This window comes from Athene noctua, unplaced genomic scaffold, assembly GCF_965140245.1.
Source record: "Athene noctua unplaced genomic scaffold, bAthNoc1.hap1.1 HAP1_HAP1_scaffold_75, whole genome shotgun sequence".
NCBI classification, from domain to species: Eukaryota; Metazoa; Chordata; class Aves; order Strigiformes; family Strigidae; genus Athene; species Athene noctua.
This window is the reverse complement of record NW_027437562.1, coordinates 456545-464997: the sequence shown is the minus strand read 5'-3', so window position 1 is coordinate 464997 and position 8453 is coordinate 456545.

Sequence of the window (8453 nt, the reverse complement as noted above, 5' to 3'; positions counted from 1 at the left end):
GAGCCGTGGTGTGCGTTTTCGCCGGAAAACGAGTTTTCGGCCGAAAACGTGTACGTTTGCACTTCCCCGCCACAGGGAAGCTGCTAGCCGGGAATTCTCTGCCTGGTTCTACCCGCTGCCGGAACGCTACGCAGGGCAAAAGCGGTTCTCGTCCTCCGTGCTTGCTTTTTCTCAGAAAGAGCCGTGGTGTGCGTTTTCGCCGGAAAACGCGTTTTCGGCCGAAAACGTGTACGTTTGCACTTCCCCGCCACAGGGAAGCTGCTAGCCGGGAATTCTCTGCCTGGTTCTACCCGCTGCCCGGAACGCTACGCAGGGCAAAAGCGGTTCTCGTCCTCCGTGCTTGCTTTTTCTCAGAAAGAGCCGTGGTGTGCGTTTTCGCCGGAAAACGCGTTTTCGGCCGAAAACGTGTACGTTTGCACTTCCCCGCCACAGGGAAGCTGCTAGCCGGGAAGTCTCTGCCTGGTTCTACCCGCTGCCCGGAACGCTACGCAGGGCAAAAGCGGTTCTCGTCCTCCGTGCTTGCTTTTTCTCAGAAAGAGCCGTGGTGTGCGTTTTCGCCGGACAACGCGTTTTCGGCCGAAACCGTGTACGTTTGCACTTCCCCGCCACAGGGAAGCTGCTAACCGGGAATTCTCTGCCTGGTTCTACCCGCTGCCCGGAACGCTACGCAGGGCAAAAGCGGTTCTCGTCCTCCGTGCTTGCTTTTTCTCAGAAAGAGCCGTGGTGTGCGATTTCGCCGGTAAACGCGTTTTCGGCCGAAAACGTGTACGTTTGCACTTCCCCGCCACAGGGAAGGTGCTAGCCGGGAATTCTCTGCCTGGTTCTACCCGCTGCCCGGAACGCTACGCAGGGCAAAAGCGGTTCTAGTCCTCCGTGCTTGCTTTTTCTCAGAAAGAGCCGTGGTGTGCGTTTTCGCCGGAAAACGCGTTTTCGGCCGAAACCGTGTACGTTTGCACTTCCCCGCCACAGGGAAGCTGCTAGCCGGGAATTCTCTGCCTGGTTCTACCCGCTGCCCGGAACGCTACGCAGGGCAAAAGCGGTTCTCGTCCTCCGTGCTTGCTTTTTCTCAGAAAGAGCCGTGGCGAGTGTTTTCGCCGGAAAACGCGTTTTCGGCCGAAAACGTGTACGTTTGCACTTCCCCGCCACAGGGAAGGTGCTAGCCGGGAATTCTCTGCCTGGTTCTACCCGCTGCCCGGAACGCTACGCAGGGCAAAAGCGGTTCTCGTCCTCCGTGCTTGCTTTATCTCAGAAAGAGCCGTGGTGTGCGTTTTCGCCGGAAAACGAGTTTTCGGCCGAAAACGTGTACGTTTGCACTTCCCCGCCACAGGGAAGCTGCTAGCCGGGAATTCTCTGCCTGGTTCTACCCGCTGCCGGAACGCTACGCAGGGCAAAATCGGTTCTCGTCCTCCGTGCTTGCTTTTTCTCAGAAAGAGCCGTGGTGTGCGTTTTCGCCGGAAAACGCGTTTTCGGCCGAAAACGTGTACGTTTGCACTTCCCCGCCACAGGGAAGCTGCTAGCCGGGAATTCTCTGCCTGGTTCTACCCGCTGCCCGGAACGCTACGCAGGGCAAAAGCGGTTCTCGTCCTCCGTGCTTGCTTTTTCTCAGAAAGAGCCGTGGTGTGCCTTTTCGCCGTAAAACGCGTTTTCGGCCGAAAACGTGTACGTTTGCACTTCCCCGCCACAGGGAAGCTGCTAGCCGGGAATTCTCTGCCTGGTTCTACCCGCTGCCCGGAACGCTACACAGGGCAAAAGCGGTTCTCGTCCTCCGTGCTTGCTTTTTCTCAGAAAGATCCGTGGTGTGCGTTTTCGCCGGAAAATGCGTTTTCGGCCGAAAACGTGTATGTTTGCACTTCCCCGCCACAGGGAAGCTGCTAGCCGGGAATTCTCTGCCTGGTTCTACCCGCTGCCCGGAACGCTACGCAGGGCAAAAGCGGTTCTAGTCATCCGTGCTTGCTTTTTCTCAGAAAGAGCCGTGGTGTGCGTTTTCGCCGGAAAACGCGTTTTCGGCCGAAAACGTGTACGTTTGCACTTCCCCGCCACAGGGAAGCTGCTAGCCGGGAATTCTCTGCCTGGTTCTACCCGCTGCCCGGAACGCTACGCAGGGCAAAAGCGGTTCTCGTCCTCCGTGCTTGCTTTTTCTCAGAAAGAGCCGTGGTGTGCCTTTTCGCCGGAAAACGCGTTTTCGGCCGAAAACGTGTACGTTTGCACTTCCCCGCCACAGGGAAGGTGCTAGCCGGGAATTCTCTGCCTGGTTCTACCCGCTGCCCGGAACGCTACGCAGGGCAAAAGCGGTTCTCGTCCTCCGTGCTTGCTTTTTCTCAGAAAGAGCCGTGGTGTGCGTTTTCGCCGGAAAACGCGTTTTCGGCCGAAAACGTGTACGTTTGCACTTCCCCGCCACAGGGAAGGTGCTAGCCGGGAATTCTCTGCCTGGTTCTACCCGCTGCCCGGAACGCTACGCAGGGCAAAAGCGGTTCTCGTCCTCCGTGCTTGCTTTATCTCAGAAAGAGCCGTGGTGTGCGTTTTCGCCGGAAAACGAGTTTTCGGCCGAAAACGTGTACGTTTGCACTTCCCCGCCACAGGGAAGCTGCTAGCCGGGAATTCTCTGCCTGGTTCTACCCGCTGCCGGAACGCTACGCAGGGCAAAAGCGGTTCTCGTCCTCCGTGCTTGCTTTTTCTCAGAAAGAGCCGTGGTGTGCGTTTTCGCCGGAAAACGCGTTTTCGGCCGAAAACGTGTACGTTTGCACTTCCCCGCCACAGGGAAGCTGCTAGCCGGGAATTCTCTGCCTGGTTCTACCCGCTGCCCGGAACGCTACGCAGGGCAAAAGCGGTTCTCGTCCTCCGTGCTTGCTTTTTCTCAGAAAGAGCCGTGGTGTGCGTTTTCGCCGGAAAACGCGTTTTCGGCCGAAAACGTGTACGTTTGCACTTCCCCGCCACAGGGAAGCTGCTAGCCGGGAATTCTCTGCCTGGTTCTACCCGCTGCCGGAACGCTACGCAGGGCAAAAGCGGTTCTCGTCCTCCGTGCTTGCTTTTTCTCAGAAAGAGCCGTGGTGTGCGTTTTCGCCGGAAAACGCGTTTTCGGCCGAAAACGTGTACGTTTGCACTTCCCCGCCACAGGGAAGCTGCTAGCCGGGAATTCTCTGCCTGGTTCTACCCGCTGCCCGGAACGCTACGCAGGGCAAAAGCGGTTCTCGTCCTCCGTGCTTGCTTTTTCTCAGAAAGAGCCGTGGTGTGCGTTTTCGCCGGAAAACGCGTTTTCGGCCGAAAACGTGTACGTTTGCACTTCCCCGCCACAGGGAAGGTGCTAGCCGGGAATTCTCTGCCTGGTTCTACCCGCTGCCCGGAACGCTACGCAGGGCAAAAGCGGTTCTAGTCCTCCGTGCTTGCTTTTTCTCAGAAAGAGCCGTGGTGTGCGTTTTCGCCGGAAAACGCGTTTTCGGCCGAAACCGTGTACGTTTGCACTTCCCCGCCACAGGGAAGCTGCTAGCCGGGAATTCTCTGCCTGGTTCTACCCGCTGCCCGGAACGCTACGCAGGGCAAAAGCGGTTCTCGTCCTCCGTGCTTGCTTTTTCTCAGAAAGAGCCGTGGTGTGCCTTTTCGCCGGAAAACGCTTTTTCGGCCGAAAACGTGTACGTTTGCACTTCCCCGCCACAGGGAAGCTGCTAGCCGGGAATTCTCTGCCTGGTTCTACCCGCTGCCCTGAACGCTACGCAGGGCAAAAGCGGTTCTAGTCCTCCGTGCTTGCTTTTTCTCAGAAAGAGCCGTGGTGTGCGTTTTCGCCGGAAAACGCGTTTTCGGCCGAAACCGTGTACGTTTGCACTTCCCCGCCACAGGGAAGCTGCTAGCCGGGAATTCTCTGCCTGGTTCTACCCGCTGCCCGGAACGCTACGCAGGGCAAAAGCGGTTCTCGTCCTCCGTGCTTGCTTTTTCTCAGAAAGAGCCGTGGTGTGCGTTTTCGCCGGAAAACGCGTTTTCGGCCGAAAACGTGTACGTTTGCACTTCCCCGCCACAGGGAAGCTGCTAGCCGGGAATTCTCTGCCTGGTTCTACCCGCTGCCCGGAACGCTACGCAGGGCAAAAGCGGTTCTCGTCCTCCGTGCTTGCTTTTTCTCAGAAAGAGCCGTGGTGTGCCTTTTCGCCGTAAAACGCGTTTTCGGCCGAAACCGTGTACGTTTGCACTTCCCCGCCACAGGGAAGCTGCTAGCCGGGAATTCTCTGCCTGGTTCTACCCGCTGCCCGGAACGCTACGCAGGGCAAAAGCGGTTCTCGTCCTCCGTGCTTGCTTTTTCTCAGAAAGAGCCGTGGTGTGCGTTTTCGCCGGAAAATGCGTTTTCGGCCGAAAACGTGTATGTTTGCACTTCCCCGCCACAGGGAAGCTGCTAGCCGGGAATTCTCTGCCTGGTTCTACCCGCTGCCGGAACGCTACGCAGGGCAAAATCGGTTCTCGTCCTCCGTGCTTGCTTTTTCTCAGAAAGAGCCGTGGTGTGCCTTTTCGCCGGTAAACGCGTTTTCGGCCGAAAACGTGTACGTTTGCACTTCCCCGCCACAGGGAAGGTGCTAGCCGGGAATTCTCTGCCTGGTTCTACCCGCTGCCCGGAACGCTACGCAGGGCAAAAGCGGTTCTAGTCCTCCGTGCTTGCTTTTTCTCAGAAAGAGCCGTGGTGTGCGTTTTCGCCGGAAAACGCGTTTTCGGCCGAAACCGTGTACGTTTGCACTTCCCCGCCACAGTGAAGCTGCTAGCCGGGAATTCTCTGCCTGGTTCTACCCGCTGCCCGGAACGCTACGCAGGGCAAAAGCGGTTCTCGTCCTCCGTGCTTGCTTTTTCTCAGAAAGAGCCGTGGTGTGCCTTTTCGCCGGAAAACGCGTTTTCGGCCGAAAACGTGTACGTTTGCACTTCCCCGCCACAGGGAAGCTGCTAGCCGGGAATTCTCTGCCTGGTTCTACCCGCTGCCCGGAACGCTACGCAGGGCAAAAGCGGTTCTAGTCCTCCGTGCTTGCTTTTTCTCAGAAAGAGCCGTGGTGTGCGTTTTCGCCGGAAAACGCGTTTTCGGCCGAAAACGTGTACGTTTGCACTTCCCCGCCACAGGGAAGCTGCTAGCCGGGAATTCTCTGCCTGGTTCTACCCGCTGCCCGGAACGCTACGCAGGGCAAAAGCGGTTCTCGTCCTCCGTGCTTGCTTTTTCTCAGAAAGAGCCGTGGTGTGCGTTTTCGCCGGAAAACGCGTTTTCGGCCGAAAACGTGTACGTTTGCACTTCCCCGCCACAGGGAAGGTGCTAGCCGGGAATTCTCTGCCTGGTTCTACCCGCTGCCCGGAACGCTACGCAGGGCAAAAGCGGTTCTCGTCCTCCGTGCTTGCTTTATCTCAGAAAGAGCCGTGGTGTGCGTTTTCGCCGGAAAACGAGTTTTCGGCCGAAAACGTGTACGTTTGCACTTCCCCGCCACAGGGAAGCTGCTAGCCGGGAATTCTCTGCCTGGTTCTACCCGCTGCCCGGAACGCTACGCAGGGCAAAATCGGTTCTCGTCCTCCGTGCTTGCTTTTTCTCAGAAAGAGCCGTGGTGTGCGTTTTCGCCGGAAAACGCGTTTTCGGCCGAAAACGTGTACGTTTGCACTTCCCCGCCACAGGGAAGCTGCTAGCCGGGAATTCTCTGCCTGGTTCTACCCGCTGCCCGGAACGCTACACAGGGCAAAAGCGGTTCTCGTCCTCCGTGCTTGCTTTTTCTCAGAAAGAGCCGTGGTGTGCGTTTTCGCCGGAAAACGCGTTTTCGGCCGAAAACGTGTACGTTTGCACTTCCCCGCCACAGGGAAGCTGCTAGCCGGGAATTCTCTGCCTGGTTCTACCCGCTGCCCGGAACGCTACGCAGGGCAAAAGCGGTTCTCTTCCTCCGTGCTTGCTTTTTCTCAGAAAGAGCCGTGGTGTGCCTTTTCGCCGTAAAACGCGTTTTCGGCCGAAAACGTGTACGTTTGCACTTCCCCGCCACAGGGAAGCTGCTAGCCGGGAATTCTCTGCCTGGTTCTACCCGCTGCCCGGAACGCTACGCAGGGCAAAAGCGGTTCTCGTCCTCCGTGCTTGCTTTTTCTCAGAAAGAGCCGTGGTGTGCGTTTTCGCCGGAAAATGCGTTTTCGGCCGAAAACGTGTATGTTTGCACTTCCCCGCCACAGGGAAGCTGCTAGCCGGGAATTCTCTGCCTGGTTCTACCCGCTGCCCGGAACGCTACGCAGGGCAAAAGCGGTTCTAGTCATCCGTGCTTGCTTTTTCTCAGAAAGAGCCGTGGTGTGCGTTTTCGCCGGAAAACGCGTTTTCGGCCGAAAACGTGTACGTTTGCACTTCCCCGCCACAGGGAAGCTGCTAGCCGGGAATTCTCTGCCTGGTTCTACCCGCTGCCCGGAACGCTACGCAGGGCAAAAGCGGTTCTCGTCCTCCGTGCTTGCTTTTTCTCAGAAAGAGCCGTGGTGTGCCTTTTCGCCGGAAAACGCGTTTTCGGCCGAAAACGTGTACGTTTGCACTTCCCCGCCACAGGGAAGCTGCTAGCCGGGAATTCTCTGCCTGGTTCTACCCGCTGCCCGGAACGCTACGCAGGGCAAAAGCGGTTCTCGTCCTCCGTGCTTGCTTTTTCTCAGAAAGAGCCGTGGTGTGCGTTTTCGCCGGAAAACGCGTTTTCGGCCGAAACCGTGTACGTTTGCACTTCCCCGCCACAGGGAAGCTGCTAGCCGGGAATTCTCTGCCTGGTTCTACCCGCTGCCCGGAACGCTACGCAGGGCAAAAGCGGTTCTCGTCCTCCGTGCTTGCTTTTTCTCAGAAAGAGCCGTGGTGTGCGTTTTCGCCGGAAAACGCGTTTTCGGCCGAAAACGTGTACGTTTGCACTTCCCCGCCACAGGGAAGCTGCTAGCCGGGAATTCTCTGCCTGGTTCTACCCGCTGCCCGGAACGCTACGCAGGGCAAAAGCGGTTCTCGTCCTCCGTGCTTGCTTTTTCTCAGAAAGAGCCGTGGTGTGCGATTTCGCTGGTAAACGCGTTTTCGGCCGAAAACGTGTACGTTTGCACTTCCCCGCCACAGGGAAGGTGCTAGCCGGGAATTCTCTGCCTGGTTCTACCCGCTGCCCGGAACGCTACGCAGGGCAAAAGCGGTTCTAGTCCTCCGTGCTTGCTTTTTCTCAGAAAGAGCCGTGGTGTGCGTTTTCGCCGGAAAACGCGTTTTCGGCCGAAACCGTGTACGTTTGCACTTCCCCGCCACAGGGAAGCTGCTAGCCGGGAATTCTCTGCCTGGTTCTACCCGCTGCCCGGAACGCTACGCAGGGCAAAAGCGGTTCTTGTCCTCCGTGCTTGCTTTTTCTCAGAAAGAGCCGTGGTGTGCCTTTTCGCCGGAAAACGCGTTTTCGGCCGAAAACGTGTACGTTTGCACTTCCCCGCCACAGGGAAGCTGCTAGCCGGGAATTCTCTGCCTGGTTCTACCCGCTGCCCGGAACGCTACGCAGGGCAAAAGCGGTTCGCGTCCTCCGTGCTTGCTTTTTCTCAGAAAGAGCCGCGGCGTGCGTTTTCGCCGTAAAATGCTTTTTCGGCCGAAACCGTGTACGTTTGCACTTCCCCGCCACAGGGAAGCTGCTAGCCGGGAATTCTCTGCCTGGTTCTACCCGCTGCCCGGAACGCTACGCAGGGCAAAAGCGGTTCTCGTCCTCCGTGCTTGCTTTTTCTCAGAAAGAGCCGTGGTGTGCGTTTTCGCCGGAAAACGCGTTTTCGGCCGAAACCGTGTACGTTTGCACTTCCCCGCCACAGGGAAGGTGCTAGCCGGGAATTCTCTGCCTGGTTCTACCCGCTGCCCGGAACGCTACGCAGGGCAAAAGCGGTTCTCGTCCTCCGTGCTTGCTTTATCTCAGAAAGAGCCGTGGTGTGCGTTTTCGCCGGAAAACGAGTTTTCGGCCGAAAACGTGTACGTTTGCACTTCCCCGCCACAGGGAAGCTGCTAGCCGGGAATTCTCTGCCTGGTTCTACCCGCTGCCGGAACGCTACGCAGGGCAAAATCGCTTCTCGTCCTCCGTGCTTGCTTTTTCTCAGAAAGAGCCGTGGTGTGCGTTTTCGCCGGAAAACGCGTTTTCGGCCGAAAACGTGTACGTTTGCACTTCCCCGCCACAGGGAAGCTGCTAGCCGGGAATTCTCTGCCTGGTTCTACCCGCTGCCCGGAACGCTACGCAGGGCAAAAGCGGTTCTCGTCCTCCGTGCTTGCTTTTTCTCAGAAAGAGCCGTGGTGTGCCTTTTCGCCGGAAAACGCGTTTTCGGCCGAAAACGTGTACGTTTGCACTTCCCCGCCACAGGGAAGCTGCTAGCCGGGAATTCTCTGCCTGGGTCTACCCGCTGCCCGGAACGCTACGCAGGGCAAAAGCGGTTCTCGTCCTCCGTGCTTGCTTTTTCTCAGAAAGAGCCGTGGTGTGCCTTTTCGCCGGAAAACGCGTTTTCGGCCGAAA